Genomic DNA, 18,969 nt, shown 5'->3' on the forward strand with positions numbered 1-18,969 from the left:
ATGTATTTTGTCTTACTGCCCCTGCAGATTTTTCACTTGTTTATACTTACAAACAAGACATGCACTTGTATTGGATAAAATCTATGAAAAATCATTTTAAAAGTTTGAAACCTATAAATCTTCAAACTTTAAGGCCTTTTAAGCTTTCTTTTAACTTTCAAACAAGGCTTTGTAAAGGCTTTTTAAAAAGTTTTTCATGTAAAATATTTTGTTTTTCTGCTTAAAATGTATAGTTGAATTTCAATTAATTAATTCTGCTTCCTCACATTCAAATTCGAGTTTGCTACCTCAATTAAAATTTAGAAATTTCTTTCTCAATTCAATTCTGAATGTCAAAATATCTTGTGCAGTAACTGCTTCTCAAGTAAATTGATCTGGTTTGAAGGGTTTTTAGATATTTTAACTAGAAAACTAGACAAAAATACTAGTTTTTGCAGTATGAATGCAATGTTTATCGCGGTGCATTCTGGGATTGCCTTATATGCAAAATATTTGTGTGATGTTGCCTTAAAATTTGGCTTCTTACAAGGCAGCACAATGCTGGTTATTGGGTAAATGCTGATAATGTCTTAAAAAAGCAAATAAGTGCAACATTAGCCACTCCAAGGTCATGTGTTTGATTCCTAGAGAATGCATGAAGTGATTCAAAAGCGATCTGAGTGAAACCGGCCCGGATGGATGCGTTACGTGAGCCAGCCATCTCGCAAGGTTTTGCGGCAGTTCGCTCGGGGACCCACGAAAGCGTACGGGGGTTAAAGGTCATTTGCGACGAGAGCTTTGCGGAGCCTCTGGAGAAACTTGCCCTGTCTGAAGGGGGTCACATCGAGTACCCAGATGACAAAGGTGAGGATTAATATTCATGCCCGTGACCCGGTTAACTGATGAAGCCTGGAGATCTGTGATTCTTTCCTGACTGACGGTCAACTGCTGATAGAGAATTAATAATGAAAAACGACAGCCGAGTGTTTTTCTGCACAGGTAGGAAATGAGCTGCTGTTAATTAGGCCCCTGAGCTCCTCCAGATCTGTAATGAGCTTTCTGAGCACGCCATTCAACGGCCAGCTCTCCTCCCAGCATGCATTTCTGCCTCTTATTCACTCAGCAGCTCTGTTTAAAAACCTAGTGAGCTAAATTTTGTTTTTCTAGTTCAAATTTATAGTCACATTATTAAGTAATTTTTAATTCTGCTTCCTTGCATTCAAATTCAAGTTTTCTACCTCAGTTAAAATTCAGGAACTGAAGTGAAATTTAAAAGACTTTCTCAGTTCAGTTCTGAATGTCATATCGTAATTGCTTCAAGTAAATGTTTCTGGTTTAAAGGAGTTTTATTTTTTTATACATTTAAACTGGAAAATTAGACCATTTTGTGAGCTGCCTTGCTGTCTGAATCAATATTCCAAAATAAGTAAATGATTTGTAATGATCTACATAGACATCATGTCAGCTACACACAAATTATAATATCTGATATTCCAATAAAGTGTTTTTAAAGTAAATTCTACACCAAAATATGTGGTTAAAATCAATCAGTTGAACTTTTATTTGTTAATCATTTTAAAGTCACCATGAAATCACTTCTTATTTTTTTAAAAGAAGCTTTTTCCAAGACAAGATAAATGTGTTCAACAACACAGCCTATAATTCTACAATGTGTTTTAATAAATTGTGCCTCTAGTCCTTGAAACTTTAAGTCCTTTTAAGCTTTAAAAGGCACAATATGTAAGATTTTTGGATTAAAATATCCAAAAACCACAGAACAGTGTTATATATTTTGTTGACTTGTGTACTTGCATTGAGAAATAAACAATTTTAACATCACACCTGCGTTACCCTCGATTTTATTTTGTAGAAACCATGGAAACACCTAAGACGCTTTAACATATTATGTGTTTTATTAGACAGGTAAGCAACTGTTTGGATACATTCATCGACAGTCTTGTTGTTGTTTAAATCTCGTTTTCTTGGTTTACCGCAAGTACCATGTTTTACCATGGCTAATATCGATCTAGCTTACTGCAGTGTGCAACAAGCGTCTCATAGCAGCCGCCGAGTGAACGCAGAGAGTAGCATTATAACAACTTTCAACACACAAATGTATCTAATATGATAAACAGCGCTGCGTTTCCCTACATACACTTGACCAGAAGATGCAAAAGTGCTTGTCTGCGGCATAATAAAAGCTTGCTGCTCTCGAACCGTGTTTTGCGTTCGTCTCTCATTAGCAATCGCTCCAGCGGCCTCGTTCCGCTCCACACCCTGCTTCATACTACAGTAATGTTAATAAATCTTTAATACATTAGATCATCCATGATCCATGATTATTTTCCACCGGCTGTAGACGTGAAGACAACATCTCCCATGATTCCGCGAAATCAAGGCGTCATCAAGCTACGCCTTTGTTTTGAATAAGCGACCTCTAGTGGCGAAAATTACATTAAGTCCTTTTTAACTTTCAAACAAGGCTTTGCAAAGCCAATAAATTTTGCTTTCTTTAGTTAAAAATAATAGTTACATGAATTTCTTTCAATTTTAATTTTGCTTCCTTGCATTCAAATCCAAGCTTGCTACCTTAATTAAAATTTAGAAGGCTTTCTCGGTTCAGTTCTGAATGTCAATATATCTTATGCAATAAACTGCTTCAGTAAATGGCACTAGTTTAAAGAATTTTTAGATATTTTAACTGGAAAGTTACTTGGGTAACAAAAATACTTGGGTTTAGGATTTTTGCAGTGTGAATGAAATGTTTGTTTTATTGCATTCTTGGATTGCCTTATATGCAAAAGATTCATGTGATGATGCCTTCAAATTTGGCTTCTTGGAAGGCAGCATAAAGCTTAGTGTTGGGTAATATCTTAAAGCAAAAAGATGCATGATGTTAGTAACTCCAAAGTCATGGGCTTGATTCCTAGGGAATGCATGAACTGATAAAAAATGCATGCCTTGAATGTAAGTCGCTTTTAATAAAAGTGTCTGCCAAATGCATACAATGTAAAATAAAGTACCGTCTATGTAGCACAGTCACTAGGTTTTGGAGCAAGATCTAAAGATTCAATCTGTTTTTTCCTCTCAGCTGAACTTTCTAAACGGATGAGGTTACCCAGGGCTGTGGATCTGACACTTAGATTTCAATAAAACCCCTACAGTGTGCTTTTGAATATCACGTTCGCTCTCTACAAGCATCCCGGCCAGCATTCCACACCTTAAAAATCATTTGACTGAATTGAGACGCCAACGCAGGGCATTACGAGATGCCACGTGGCCTTCGAGCATGATGCAAACTGCCTGTAATGAAAGCAATGATGCTCACGCAGCTTGTGTCCCGTCAGGGCGTTCGGGTCCCCTGTAAGGAGCGCGAGACCACAGGCAAATGTTTTAAACGTGTCCCATTTCTTACTGCATGCATTTATGTATGAGCGCAAGCCATAAACCACTGTACGGACCCAGTGACACAGAACGGCATGCATGTAGTGCGCTTTACAATGTGTTCAGTGAGAGCGAGAAGACAATGTCTGTGGCCTCCGTGACAGAGGGAGACATTAAAACAAAGCACACACGACTCATACTACAGCTGGAGCAGCCTCAGGTTCAGCACTGCGCTGATTGAAGCGCTTGTCAATTACGGGTCAAACTGTGTGTTTTTAGCCGTGTGTGTAAACGCCAGCAACAGAGTAAACAGCGAGACGCACGAGGGCTCTTTGTTTGTTTACTGGCAGTTCTCCACGGGAATCCTTCGGTCTGCAGACGTGTAATTTAGATTTAATGTATTGGCCAGAGACCAAAGACTGCAGGTAATGACTTGCGCAGTCAAGTTGCGGTGTTAGTTACTCTGAGAGTGACACAAGGAGATGTGAGCGCAGCCAACACTTCTCAGAGACACTTTAAAGGGGACCTAATATGCCCCTTTTTACAAGATGTAATATAAGTCTCTGGTGTCCCAGAATGTGTCTGTGAAGTTTCAGCTCAAAATACCCCACAGATCATTTATTATACCATGTTGTAAATGCCCATTTTTGAGTGGAAGGAAAAACATGCCGTTTTTCGTGCATGTGTCTTTAAATGCAAATGAGCTACTGCTCCCCGCCCCCTTTCCAGAAGAGGGTGGAGCCTCTCTTTCACGGTCACGCACACGTGACATTGCAGTTCTTCATCATCATGAAAGTTTATTTTTTGCATGCATTTTAAAGCCATATCAGTTTAAACTTCTGACATGTGGTTTTCTGAGCGCACACATCTGAAGCACGCGCACAGAAAGCTGGCTGTCAGATGGTGCGTCATGTGAGTATCAAACTAAGTTCTCTTTCACGTCTTATTGCACTTAAACTGTCAAAAACACACAAAGTTCACATAAGCGCAGTCAGTTATTTCTGTGAACGCAAACAGCAGGGAAAGAAATCGCATATGTATATTAGATCTGGGTATTTAAAGGGGTGGTTGATTATGATTTTACTTAAACTTTTAGTTAGTGTGTAATGTTGCTGTTTGAGCATAAACAACATCTGCAAAGTTACGACGCTCAAAGTTCAATGCAAGGAGAGATATTTTCTTTTAAAGAATTCTCTGTTTAAAGACCAAAACAAACGGCTGGTAGGGACTACAACAAGCTTCTTCCCGGGTTGGTGACATCACTAACCCTAAAATTTACATAAACCCCGCCCCCGAGAACACACAACATAGGGGGTGAGGCCATCTTGGGCTGCTTTAGAGAAGAGGAAGAGTTGTTGTAGTAGAGTGTTGTTGTCAATTCAACGAAAAAAGATGACGGCACATGCTAGTCGATGAGTTGAATCAACTCCACAGCAACTACATAAATTTATCCACTAACCATTCAGAAACGCCCAGTTTCATTCTAAAAGTTGTAACTTCTTCCTGAGTCTCTCCATCAGTGTCGACTCCGGTTTGAACAATGTAAGGCTGAACACCGTTACTGACAATCCTCATTTTGGCTGCGTGAGATTCTCCAGCTTTGTTGTTGTTGAGCAAACGAAGCGTGAGCTGTTAAAGCTCCGCCCTCTTCTGGAAAGGGGGCCGGGAGCAGCAGCTCATTTGCATTTAAAGGGACACACACAAAAACGGCGTGTTTTTGCTCACACCCAAGTAAGGGCAAATTTGACAAGCTATAATAAATGATCTGTGGGGTATTTTGAGCTGAAACTTCACAGACACATTCTGGGGACACCAGAGACTTATATTACATTTTGTGAAAGGGGCATTATAGGTCCTCTTTAAAGTGACAGCAGCGTAATATACAGTACCTACAGCTGTATATGCTGTTAATATGAATCAAAAAACATAAAATTACTCACTGCTCTTGACTGAATAACTTTAGTAGATTTAATAAGAATACATTTCTTACTTGAATGCTGCTGTTAAATTCTCTGGCGAGGAGATAAACATGGCGGACTGTGTACAGCTCACTGAGGGGAGGAGCTAAGCTAATAGGCCAGAGTCTGTCAGAAGTCATGGGCGGGGCCTGTGCAGTGTGACATCACATTGCATAGAAACTGTAAACGGCTTGTTCAGAGACACTGATTATGATTTATGGGGATTAAAAAAGGAGTAGGTGGATTTTTACCATTATATGGTGGTTGTTTACACATACTGCCAACACACATTTATGTTCAAAAGTGAATTTTGCATAACAGGTCCCCTTTAAATCATCACTTGTGGTGTGAAATTGGCAGCATGACTATACTGCATACTATGTAATACCTCGTTTTGTTGATTGTAAAAAGTGCACCTATCAATGCATGCCCTAATATACTTGTAATTTATAAGTATATCCAACTTGATCCGCATGCAAAATATATATTATATAGCACATCTCAACTGCTTGATTGTTAAATCATTGAAAATGAGTTATGAAAGCAACGTCATTATCATTAGTTTGATTTCAACAAGAGAATTGTATTTTTAATGCACTGTAAGTCACTTCAGTTAAAAGCGTGTGCAAAATGCATAAATGTAATGTAATGTAAAAGTTAACAACTTTAAGGATGACCTACTTTTGTCCAAATTCTCATGCAGCATTGCATGAATTTTTCATGCAGAATCCAACAGTGCATTGTTGCAAATGCATCCAAGATGTCCAACAAGAGAAATGTCAAGTATAAGTATACTTAATTTCCTCTGTGTTTCAGTGTGCTTTTATGCTTAATACAATATAGCACTTTCCGTGTGGCACGTGCTCAATTCAAATCAGTTTTTTATGAGGTACAAGTTTGGTTCAGATGCTGCCGAATGAACATTTAAAGCTTATGTGTTTGAGACCAAACCGTCTCAGAAGACACCTGAGCCCCTCGTGTCACACTCTCACCTGTTTTGTACCCGTGTCTGTTTGTAATTTGCAATCACATTCATTTGCAAGAACTAAAACTGTTGGCTAAGCAACACCGAAGTAATGTTGACAATAACGCTGGCTCTTTTTATAACAGCAGGTGAGGAGAGACAGAGATCTGAGAAGACGCTGAGCGGTGCAGAAGACGAGGAGAGAGTAGATGGCGTCTCGGTGATGAGTTTCTTCCTCCCATATCGCCCAGCCCACAGGTATCATTATAGGCTTCATGAAGATAATATTCCTAACACTCAATACCCAGTGCCAGAAAAAGCCCCTCACGCAAAATCCATTATCCAGACATCTTAGATAATGGGATTCCTCTTCCCCTGCTCGGCTTGCAGCCCTGCAGAGTGGCCGTAATAGACTTATAATCAGTTTTTATCATTATTCCTCCCAGCGCTCGAGTGTCTCTGTTGTGCTACGCCACGATCTGCTCTCTTTGTAGAGATGTATCGCTATTCCAGACGAATCTGCGGTGGGGTCACAAACAGGTGGAGGTAGCAGTGGATGCGGCCGAAGGCCAAATGGTAAAACCTGACATGTGTTGGCATCTGGTGCGAGAGCAGAGGTTGAGTGTGTTGTGTCGCTCTGTGTGTCATATGGAGAGAGACGGAGCGCTCAGGACGGACACTCACAAACATCTGGACAATGGGTCAGAGAGAGAGAGACGTGAAGCACCATTCACTCATGCAGAGGTGTCAGTGAGACCATCATGGGCATTTATACTGCTGGATGCACTTTATTAGTGGGCTTAACAAACCATTTTTAATAATAAAATTAGTAATAATAATAATAATAATACTTGTTTTTTTTTTGTTTTACGGTATGATAAATACTAATATATTTATTGATTTAATTTGTATTAATTATATAATAATTATATATTTATATAATACATATAATAACATTTTGAATAAGGACTATTATTATTATTATCAAATACTTGTTTTTATTTTACAGTACAATAATAAATTTAAGTAATATTTATTGATTTATTTAATGTTTATAATTTAAATAAAATATTTTTTGATAATAAAAATATTTGATGATGAGGATTATTATTATTATTATTATTATTAGTGATGTTGTTATTAATAACAATAATATTATTAAATGCTTTTATTTTACAGTACAATAATAGTAATGGGGATTTTATTATTAATAATATTATTAGTATTAATAAATACTTGTTACTTGTTTATTATTACAGTATTATTTTTATAATTTAAACAACACATATTTTTTGATAATAATTTTTGATGAGGGTTATTATTATTAGTGATATTATTATTAAATACTTTTTTATTTTACAATACAATAATAGACAGTAATACAATTGATGTTTATTTTTTATTTAAATAATAAAATAAAAAATATATTAACAATGGGATTCTATTTTATAATATTGTTAGTATTAATATTATTAAATTCTTGTTACTTGTTTATTGTTAAAGTATTAAATATTATTTTATACAATAAAATATATTTTGGATAATAATTTTTGATGAGGGTAATTATTATTAGTGATATTATTATTAAATACTTGTTTTTATTTTACAGTAAAATAATAGATGGTAATATAATTGTGTTTTTTAAATTAAATAATAAAATAAAGATATTTTGATGATGATAATGAAGATGAGGGTTTTATTATTATTATTATTAATATAATTATTAATATTATTAAATACTTGTTACTTGTTTATAATTACAGTATTATAATATTATTATAATACATAGCAATATTTGATTTGTTTAATTTGTTATAATTTAATAAAATAAAAATATTTTGCTGATTATGAGGATTATTATTATTATTATTGGTATATAGTCATATTTAATGGATTTTTTTCATCTAATGATCTCATGCCTGTTTAATGCCTGTAAGTACATTAGTGAAAATATTTACATTTTACAGTCATTTTTATATTTAGTATGAACAATGTCATTGCAAATTATATTATCAGCACTGCAATGTTTAAAAGTTGATTTAAGCATTGCATAACTGCTCATTTGCATAAAATATATGTAGTGTGAACCAAACCATATTAAAGTTTCTAATGCTTGTTTGATGCACATTATTCCAGAGAACCCTTAATCAAAATGTAATGTTAATCAATGCGAACAGTAATTGGGCAAAATCTCAACTGCTCTGGCTTCATTTTGGTATCAAACACCCACTTTTCACAATCCAATCAGTTTCAATGGATAAAATGAAGGCCTGTCATACTATTTCTTGCTTAATATCCAGTTATTATGTAAAATGATTCACAAACAGCAGTTCATGTTGACTTTAATCTCAGCAGAGGAAGCCTAAGGAAAGCAGGGAAGATGAAGCTGTGGTCCTGTACATATCGATTGTTTACGCTGGACCGCAGGTGTCCGTCTCACACCTTCATGAGACACTGTTTGTTCGTCTGCGTGTGTGTGTGTGTGTGTGTGTGTGTGGGCTCAATTCATGGAATGTAATGAATATATCCTGGCATTCGGTGGAGAGATTGTTCATCAGCGTGCTTTCATTAGCATTGACTCTAATCCGGTGAACCTGCAGATAGGAGTTTTCTTTTTGTCTTACAGGATTCAGACACAGGTTATCCGTTACTTTTGTCCTAGTGACCGCTGGATCACCTGAGGAGGAGGAGGAGGAGGAGGAGGAGGAGGAGGAGGATTTCAGGACAGGTACAAGGTGTTGCGCTGGGGAAGCCTGGGAAGTTTCCACGGGACTCATAATACAAATACATAATTTAAATAATTGAAACTGCATCTTCTAAATATAGTGTACTGCTCTGCAAGATACTAACAAAAACTCAAATACATTGAAGCCATTTAAAGGCTAAGTGTTGTTTTATTTTTTTATTACATTACAAAATTATTATTAAAAAATATTTTATTTTTATTATTATTAATAGTATTAAATACTTTCTACTTGAGTACAATAAGGGATAGTTAAATGTTTTATTAAATTATATATACATATATGTATGTATATATAATATGTATATTACATTCAATTATAATTTAATATATTTTGTAATTTAACTGTTATATTATGTAATTATATTCTGATATTATATTTTGTTATATTCAAAAAATCTATTTCATTATGTAATTGTTTGAAGATCTTAGTAACTCAATTGGTTTCAAACTTTATTATTGTAAAACTTTATAATTTATCTAAAATATATTGTTTTATTTTTGTAATTATTATTATTTATTTATAATTAAATATATTTAAATTAATTATATTAATTTAACATATTATTATTTAATTTAACTGATCAGATTGTACAATTATAGTCTGATATTATATTTATTATACTCTAATATGAAACAAATATAATGCAATTCTTTGAAAAATCTTAGTAATTTACTAATTCATTCTTAATTGGCATCAAGACTTTATATATTAAATGTATTGTTTATATTTTATTATGATTTGCTGTTTAAATTTTATTTATTTATTAATTATTTAATTAATTTATTATACTATTGTTTTTGACACTTAGACATAATATATAAAAATAATAGCTAATATAGCTATAGTAATATTATATTTATTAAATTCTAATATTAAATAAATATATTCTGAATGCAATTCTTTGAAAAAATCTTAGTAATTCACTAATTCATTCTCAACTGGCATCAAACTTTATGTAATATGTAAAAAATTTGTTTTGTTTTTTTAGTTAATTATGATTTAGTGTTTAAAATTTAAGTATTTTTATATACTTAATTAATTTTCTATATAATTGTTTAATTTGAATATCAGATTATATAGCTATATATACAGTATATATGTGAGCCTTAAGTTAGTAGTGTTGCTATTTTTAGTTACTCCAGCCAACAACAGAGAGTCTCAGATGCTTCACATTGGCTTATGAAGCAAGAAGTTGCATGAAGTTATTGAGCTGCCATGTTTCCTAATTCTTTAACCTCTTCTTACAGGATCGCAGTGGCAGATGTAGCCTCAAACACAGAGACAGAGAAGAGGAAAATATAAATGCCACACTGCAGTGAGATCACAAGCATGATTCATTCGCATCTCATCTGCGTCTCAAAGCAGAACATCAACGAGAAGTAACAGACCCAGACAAAACAACACCTGAAACAGTAAACAGCGGCGTCGACTGCTGTCTGTAAATCCTCAGACTCACTGGAGATCAGCTTCTTGAAGATTGCTCAGACTGCCTGGATGCGACGCTAAACATTTTAAGTGGAAGTAATTATCTTGTTTCTGTCGGTTCGTTTTGGCCCAAGGGCCGCCCAGACAGACTTACTCCCTAATAAGATCACGGCCAGTTACACTCGCTGTGAAGAGGAATGAACAGCCCTTTCTGCGTGAATATCCTGCAGGACATTTCATGAGCTCTCGGCGCTTTGTACATCAAGAATAAAACTAATCAAGTGCAGAGGTTAGCCATGTTCACACTGCAGATAAATACAGTTGTCACTCCTATTTTGAGTGTTTAAACCTGTTTTGAGCACAGAGTTTGGTTTCTACAGGAGTGAAAACCACAAAATTTAGCTGGATTTACAATATATAATCTGTCTAGTGTGAATAGAGCCAAACTGAACAGATATTCGCTAATGATTTTAAGCACTGCATACCATATTTGCATGAAGGTAAACTCTTTTTCTTCATTTTGTTGCAGTGCTGGACACGTCACATCACGTTACTTCTCTTCATGATTCATTATGGAAGAATTCAGGTAGTGGTGATTGATTTTAAAGGGGAACTCTTATGCAATATTCACTTTTACATGGTGTTTGAACATAAATGTGTAAGCAGTGTGTGTACGCAACCACCCTATAATGGTAAAAATCCACCTACTCCACTTTTTCTATACCCAAAAATCGTAAGCAGTGTCTCAGAAAAAGCCGTTTGCAGATTGTAGCTTTTGTGACGTCCATAGACTGTATAAAACAATGGACATGGTGTACGTGACATCACCCGTAGGTTTCTGAAGAGCATTTTTAAAGCCCAAAGTGGGCGGAGCCGGCCATCACCACAATGGCAGCGCCTCACTCCCAGATAACCGAAAATGCGCAAAGAGGCGGGACGTGGGTGGAATTAGCTGAGATAGTGACAGCAGCAGTAATCCACCTGTCACTCAAGAGGCCACGCCCTTAATTATGCAGAATTTTAAGGCTTAATATAATTTAAACGGATGAGTTATAAAAAAATTCACCCCCTCTCACGGTTGTCATGAAGGGCAAAATTAGCTTTATAGACCAAAACCACTTTTTGTACCAGGCTGTAAACATAAATTCTTCTGCTGTAAAGTTTTAACATGCTTTAAAGCATTTTAACATAGGGGACTATGGGATTGACGCCCTTTTCGAGCCTGTCTCTAGCGGCCAGTTGATGAATTGCAGTTTAAGTCACTTCCGTGTTGGATTCAAGAGAGAGAACGGAAGGTTGCCGCTTGGTGACGTGACATGCTTAGGCCCCGCCCACGACTGCTGACGGACTCCGCCCTATTGGCATAGACCCCGCCCTCAGTGAGCTGTACACAGTCAGCCATGTTTATCTCCTCACCAGAGCATTTAACAGCAGCATTCAAGTAAGAAATATACACTGTAAACCCTAATGCTCAAAATACTTAATTGTTTTGAGTAGGACAAACTTAAATGTAACAAATTAGTTCAGTTAAATTAACTGTTATGAGTATTTAGAACTTTCTTTTTCTTTTGAGTTCACAGAACTGATACATTTTAAGTAAATTGAACTGCTTTATTGTTTTGAGCTGTATGAACTCATTTCTTTTAATTTAGACTAACTTAAGTTTACCTGAAACTGGGCTGGGATTTCTATTTCCCAGCATGCTTTGCCCATGGCACTCGAAAGGGAGAGTAAATGCTAAAATTAAGTGTTATATAATGTTTTTTTTGTGCAAAATTAATGGATGAGGGAGATTTAGTAGTGATTAATGTTTTGTTATGCTAATTTAGAAGAGTTTCTGTTAATGTGGGTTTTTAGAGAGATACCATCATGGTGACAAGTGGCGCATGCGGCTTGGTGTGGGAGCAATGTTTTAAGTTGCTGTACTTGTTCAGTAAGTGTTATATCATGCTATTTGTTAACATGTTAGCAAATTAGCAAGTTGGCATTTTTTTTTAAATTTTCTTAATAGAGTTTACAGTGAAGTAAATAACTCATTTGATTTGGAAGACCTCAAAATAAAAAAGCTAATTAACTAAATATTTTATGTTAATTGCTATCAAAGTGTATGAGTTAGCTAACTCAGTACTTCAAGTTAGGACCAATTATCATGCATGAGTACTACAAACGTAAAACTTGATAGTTTTACTTACTTAAAATTGGGAACATCATAACTCAAAAAATTTGATGTAACTGATTACCTCAAATTTTTTGAGTTAGCCCAACTTATTCGGGTTTACAGTGTATTCTTATTAAAGCTACTAAAGTTATTCAGTCAAGAGCAGTTGGTTTTTGTTATTTGGTTCATATTAACAGCAGATACAGCAGTAGTACTGTCACTTTAATACACAGATCTAATATGCACGCAATTTCTTTCCCTGCTGTTTACGTTCACAGGCATAACCGACTGTGTTTATGTGAACTTCGTGTGTTTCTGACATAACCTTGTGTGTATTTGACAGTTTAAGCACAATAAGACGTGAAAGAGAACTTAGTTTGATACTCACCGGACGCTCACCCTCAAGTTGTTTCAAACCTGTATAAATTTCTTTGTTCTGCTGAACATAAAGGAAGACATTTTGTATCCAGTTTGTAACCAGGCCACTTTGGGGCACCATTAACTTCCATAGTAGGAAAAAGTCAATGGTGCCCCAGAACTGTCCCACATTCTTCAAAATATCTTCCTTTTGTGTTCAACAGAACAAAGGAATGTATACAGGTTTGGAACAACCAGAGGGTGAGTAAATGATGACCGAATTTTCATTTTTGGGTGAACTGTCCCTTCAAACTAGCAAAAGTGGATTTGGACACACGCTAAGTGCCTGAGCCATGCACTACAGACCATGTGCTTAGATCATTAAAATAGGGCCCTAAAAGTGTGAAATGAAATGTTCTCTTTCTGCTGTCTCTGACGTCACACCTCAGGATAGTCAGTGATGTGCTGCCAAGAACGTCGACATGACATCATTTTCCTGCGGCTCGACCAGCTAAAGCTGGCAGCGTGTGGCTCATGTACATCCGGGTCGTGCGACAGATGCTTTCTCCAGGTATTGTGATGAATGGATGTTGTTTCTCTGTGAAGTTTTGCTTCATCTCTCTGTCTCTCCTGCTCCTCTGACCCTGATGAATACGTGCGGTTGTTTCCGATCCTGACAGTAACTCTTATTAACCTTATTGCTGACAGAAACGACCTCAATTCCACAAGTGACTGACATCCACTGCCCCTCAAACACCCAGCAGCATACTTTAATGTTTTCAGTGCGTACATTTCCTTTGTGTGTTTGTATTATAAGTGTAGCCGTTTCCCATTACCGGCGTTTCCATCCAGAACTGACTCTATCCTCTTTGCCTGCTTGAATTTATACATTTATTTATGAGCTGATCTCTGTTCATTAACTATAATGTAAATAACATTGTGACACCCGGCAGCAGAGAAATGGATCCCATTGTGCGTTATTATAAATCTCTGGACTGGGATAAGTCATGTGTGGGTAGAAATTGAGTTTGAGAGGTCAGGATCGGCTGTGTGTTTTTCAGGGGGCAAACAGCGTGACCGCCGCAGACCTTAGAGGATCATTACAGAGGCAGCGGCTCTCAAAAAGTGCCACATTCATCACATACTATCCTTTCGCAAACCTTTTAATGAATCCCTTGTTTATTTCTTCACTTGCTCTCATTTTACCATCAGCTTATTCAGAGAAAAACATGAGCATTTGCTTTTTAGGTATGCAGCCTATATATATATATATATATATATAAATTTTACCACCTGCTTATTCAGGAAAAGCATGAGCGTTTGCTTTTTAAGTCAGCTGAAGCTTTCAGAAACACAACGGCGACACTTTGGGCTGCACGTCTTTTATGTGCTTTAGCGTTTGCCGCTGCGTGTTGCTCGTTTTCTCGATCCCGGGAATGATAAGATGACTCCCCTTAAATATCCAAATGTCATGCAGCCCATCCAGTCAGTGCTGATATGAATAAACTCTCTGTTAGATCAGATGAGATGTAAGCACTCTAGGTAGAAAATGTCTGAGTGTGGCTTCAGTTGCTCTCTGCTGTCAACAGTTGAACCCTGGGCCGTCAACAACAGCCAAACGCCTTCGAAACGCTCTTTTCCTGCATGTTTACGTCACATTATATCCTCCTAGATCTGTTATAATTTTGAACCTGGTTACCAGTGTGGTTATTGTTAACAAAAACTATTAAAAGTTTAATTAAAGCTGAAAACTTAAACTTAAAGGAGACCTATAATGCCCCTTTCGCAAGATGTAATATCAGTCTCTGGTGTCCCCAGAATGTGTCTGTGAAGTTTCATCTCAAAATACCCCACAGATGATTTATTATAGCTTGTCAAATTTGCCCCTATTTGGGTGTGAGCAAAAACATGCCGTTTTTGTGTGTGTCCCTTTAAATGCAAATGAGCTGCTGCTCCCAGCCCCCTTTCCAGAAGAGGGCGGAGCTTTAACGGCTCGCGCTTCGGTTGTTCAACAACAAAGCTGGAGAATCTCACGCAGCCAAAATGAGGATTGTCAGTAACGGTGTTCAGCCTTACATTGTTCAAACCGGAGTCGACACTGATGGAGAGACTCAGGAAGAAGTTACAACTTTTAGACATTTCTGAATGGTTAGTGGATAAATTTATGTAGTTGCTGTGGAGTTGATTCAACTCATCGACTAGCATGTGCCGTCATGTTAATCTTTTTTTTGTTGAATTGACCCTCGTTTGTGAAGCAGTCCAGCATAAAATGACGGCATGTCAACAACACTCTACTACAACAACTCTTCCTCTTCTCTAAAGCAGCCCAACATGGCCTCACCCTCTTTGTTGTGTGTTCTCGGGGGCGGGTTTATGTAAATTTTAGGGTTTGTGATGTCACCAACCCAGGAAGAAGCTTGTTGTAGTCCCTACCAGCCGTTTGTTGTAGTCCTTAAAAAGAGAATTCTTTAAAAGAAAATATCTCTCTTTGCATTGAACTTTAAGTGTTGTAACTTTGCAGATGTTGTTTATGCTCAAACAGCAACATTACACACTAACTAAAGTTGAAATCATAATCAACCAAACCTTTAAGCTATTTGCCAAAGCAACATTTCTCATTTTCATTTAGTTTAACTTGATGTACTAAAATAAGAATCATCAAAAATGATACAATAATCTTGTTTTGGCAGACTTCTTGCACCTTTTGAGCCAGTTTGAGATCTCTTCTGAAACTCTAGTGGAGACACATTTGAGATTACGGGTATATATTCTCAGGAGAAACATCTGAGATGGATTCTCTTCAGGATTGCTCTTTGAGGAGAAACCGCTGAGATCTCATGAGTGAGTTTTCTTGTTTGATTATTAGTTTTGTGCAGTTGCAGCGTGTGTGAAATGTGAGTAGTTTTGTGCTTGCGCAGCACGTGTTTACGTGTGCAAAGGTGTGTGGGTCACCGCGGCCCTCTGGGGTTTGAGGCCTGATTTCTTCTGCATACGTCAGCAGGTTACATCAGAGGAAATTACACCGGCGCTCAGTGGAAAGGACTAATCGAAATTCACCTATAGACAAACACACACACATACACACACTTGTACTGAAACACAGATTGTATTTCTAAAGGTCAAAGGTCAAAACAATTCAACCTTGTGGCTTTACACTAGTGCCAACAGAGTGTAACACCAAAGAGAGAGTCTATGGCTGCATCCGAAATCGCGTACTCTCTTGAATAGGTACTTATTTTGAATAAGTACTTTGCGAGCACTAAAAAGGTACGAATGAATGTATATGTATGTGTATACATTGTATGTATATAAAATTTTTGTATATTTTAGTGTTTGATAACTGCTTTGATTCTGGATATTTCCAAATTATGATGCATTAGCTAATGTTAATAAATTAAACCTTATTGTAAAGTGGGGTGGGGATACTCAAAACATTTGGAGCAATTACACAAGTAAAAAATATATAGTTTAAATAAGTGTTTGAAAGTAAAATAACATCAACAGGATTGTACACTGCTTAGCTTTTTTGTGTCCCAAAGCAACTTGATGATGAGGAATAAAGGCACAAGAAAATATTTGTATAAATCTGAATGACGAGGACTTTCATATGCTAATTTCAGCGTTACCTTTACAAGAACCCCTGCAGGATGACTTTTAAAGACAAACAACAGACAGTTGAGCCGACAATCGCTAAATCAAGTTGACACAAAGGAACCGACCAGAAATGTTTAACCGTCGCAGCGAGTAAAATTTGGACGCGCTAAAAACACTGTCACATTAAAACGCATCTTGAATGCCTTTCAACTGACGTTGTGTTTGTTATTAAAACCTCCAGATCCGGAGACGTGCGGGACAGAAGGCCAAAGATCCTCCCCAATGAGGAGAACACAAAACAAACCGTAAAAATAGATGAAACATCCTTCGTCTTGACATCTCTGAACAGGCCCAGACACATGCCGCTGATTGAAGACGACGACATTCAAAGCACACCTCCGATAGAAAAAAGCCCTGATTCGACTCATTACTGCTCTTCAAACCCGGCTCAGTGCCGACACGCTGCGCAGCCGAATCATAATTAAGCTGCATAAATAGCAAAACTCACAGAGGAGGCAGTGCTGTTACGTCAAGGATGCTGAAAACGACAGGGACGCTGGAGATTTCGGACATCTTGAAGCACGATGACTGAATCAAAGGCTCTGCAGGGGTCAAGGAGGACTAAGTCGCTACTAAAGATCTTGGTTTTAGCGATCGAGCCCCTGCCGTGCGATTAGCACACTGCTAACATGACAGCAAAGCTATAGACCAGGCTTTATGTCCTGCTCAAGATTAGTCTTGTGTATTCAGGGCGTTTGATTACAACATAAAGTCTGGTTCAGTTTGCAGCTTATTTGGACCAAGACTGCCCACTTAATTGGGAACCATCTAATTGACATGCAAAGTGACGAACCACAGTACATTTTGTTTTTATGAACCGTTTAAGGGTCAGTTTATTTGAAGCATATTAAATCACAGACATAAAATAGTTAATAAATAGTTTTGCCATCTGTTATTATTATCACTGGCATGAATAAATATTATTATTATTAATGTATATTTATTTATTATATATTTATTATATATTATTAATTAATAAATGTATTTTTTTTTATGCTGGTCTGTTATTATATCAGTATCATAAAATACATTTTATATTTATAATTTTTAATTTATATTTATTAATAATACAATTATTTATTATTAATAAATAAATGTATTATTTCATGCCAGACTATTATTACATATTTCATGCCAGTGTGATATCACCGACATTAAATAATAAAAATTAATTTAATTTAAATAAATTAAACATAAAAATATGGTCCAACACTCTCCATGAATTGTTGTATAAAAAAAGGCACACAGAATAAATATGTAATAAATTATCAGAATTTTTCCCATCCAAAAGTAAATAGTTGGCCTGCTCAATATTTGTCCATACTCATAACTCGAGAGGTGATTATACGGTTCTGCTCATGGATATGTAGTTTACTTGCCTCAAAGTTTGAGTTTTGTGCCTTGAGTTTTGAATATCCAAAAAAAAAAAGGATTAGTTCTTCCTCAAAAGCGTTCAAACCAGTACCTTGTTAACGTGGGCTGGTGAACAGAAGCCAGACAATCAGATTAGAGTTTGCCAAATCGAGAAAGGGTTTTCCATGTATGTATTTCCATATGTATGGAGCCCCGCACATGACATGCAGGGAAAAAAAAGTTAATCGTGCGCACGATTTACTATTTCGTTCCCTCAAATTAGCAAATCGTTCCATCGATTTGCTAAATTGCGCACACAATTTACTATTTCATTCTATCGATTTGCTAAATCGTGCGCACAATTTACTATTTCGTTCCAGCGATTTGCTAAATCGTGCGCACAATTTACTATTTCGTTCCAGCGACTATTTTGTTCCCTCGACTGGCTAAATCGTGCGTGTGATTTATTACGTTGCCTTGATTTGCTAAATCATTCACGCGATTTACTATTACGTTCCTTCGATTTGTTAAATCATGCGCGCGATTTACTATTACGTTCCCTCGATTTGCTAAATTGTGTGCGCGATTTATTACTACGTTCCCTCGATTTGCTAAACTGTGTGCGTGATTTACTATTTCATTCCCTCAATTTGCGCACGATTTACTATTTAGTTCCCTCGATTTGCTAAATCGTGCGCATGATTTACTATTTCGTTCTATCGATTTGCTAAATCGTTCCCTCGATTTGCTAAATCGTGCGCACGATTTACTATTTCGTTCCAGCGACTATTTTGTTCCCTCGACTGGTCGTGTACGCGATTTACTATTACGTTCCTTCGGTTTGCTAAATCATGCTTGCGATTTACTATTACGTTCCCTCGATTTGCTTTATTGTGTGAATTTATTATTACGTTCCCTCGATTTGCTAAACTGTGCACGCGATTTACTATTACGTTCCCTCGATTTGCTAAATCGTGTGCGCGATTTACT

The 18,969-nt window shown here is 36.5% G+C and overlaps 2 long non-coding RNA genes across 2 annotated transcripts in view; both read left to right on the forward strand.

Annotated features, from left to right (window-relative positions):
- Window positions 1-359: 359 nt before the first annotated feature.
- LOC127501382 (uncharacterized) lies at window positions 360-7,185 on the forward strand. The gene is made up of 3 exons (XR_007926590.1): window positions 360-843; window positions 6,432-6,543; window positions 6,732-7,185. It is a non-coding gene; the product is annotated as an uncharacterized LOC127501382 (long non-coding RNA).
- A 3,096-nt stretch (window positions 7,186-10,281) lies between these two features.
- Window positions 10,282-18,969, forward strand: part of LOC127501383 (uncharacterized) — a 15,492-nt gene continuing 6,804 nt past the window's right edge. Inside the window, exons 1-4 of the long non-coding RNA XR_007926591.1 lie at window positions 10,282-10,746; window positions 10,987-11,043; window positions 13,422-13,543; window positions 15,663-15,813. This is a non-coding gene — a long non-coding RNA (uncharacterized LOC127501383). The remainder of the gene's footprint in view (window positions 10,747-10,986; window positions 11,044-13,421; window positions 13,544-15,662; window positions 15,814-18,969) is intronic.

This window comes from Ctenopharyngodon idella, chromosome 19, assembly GCF_019924925.1.
Source record: "Ctenopharyngodon idella isolate HZGC_01 chromosome 19, HZGC01, whole genome shotgun sequence".
In the NCBI taxonomy this organism is placed as follows: Eukaryota; Metazoa; Chordata; class Actinopteri; order Cypriniformes; family Xenocyprididae; genus Ctenopharyngodon; species Ctenopharyngodon idella.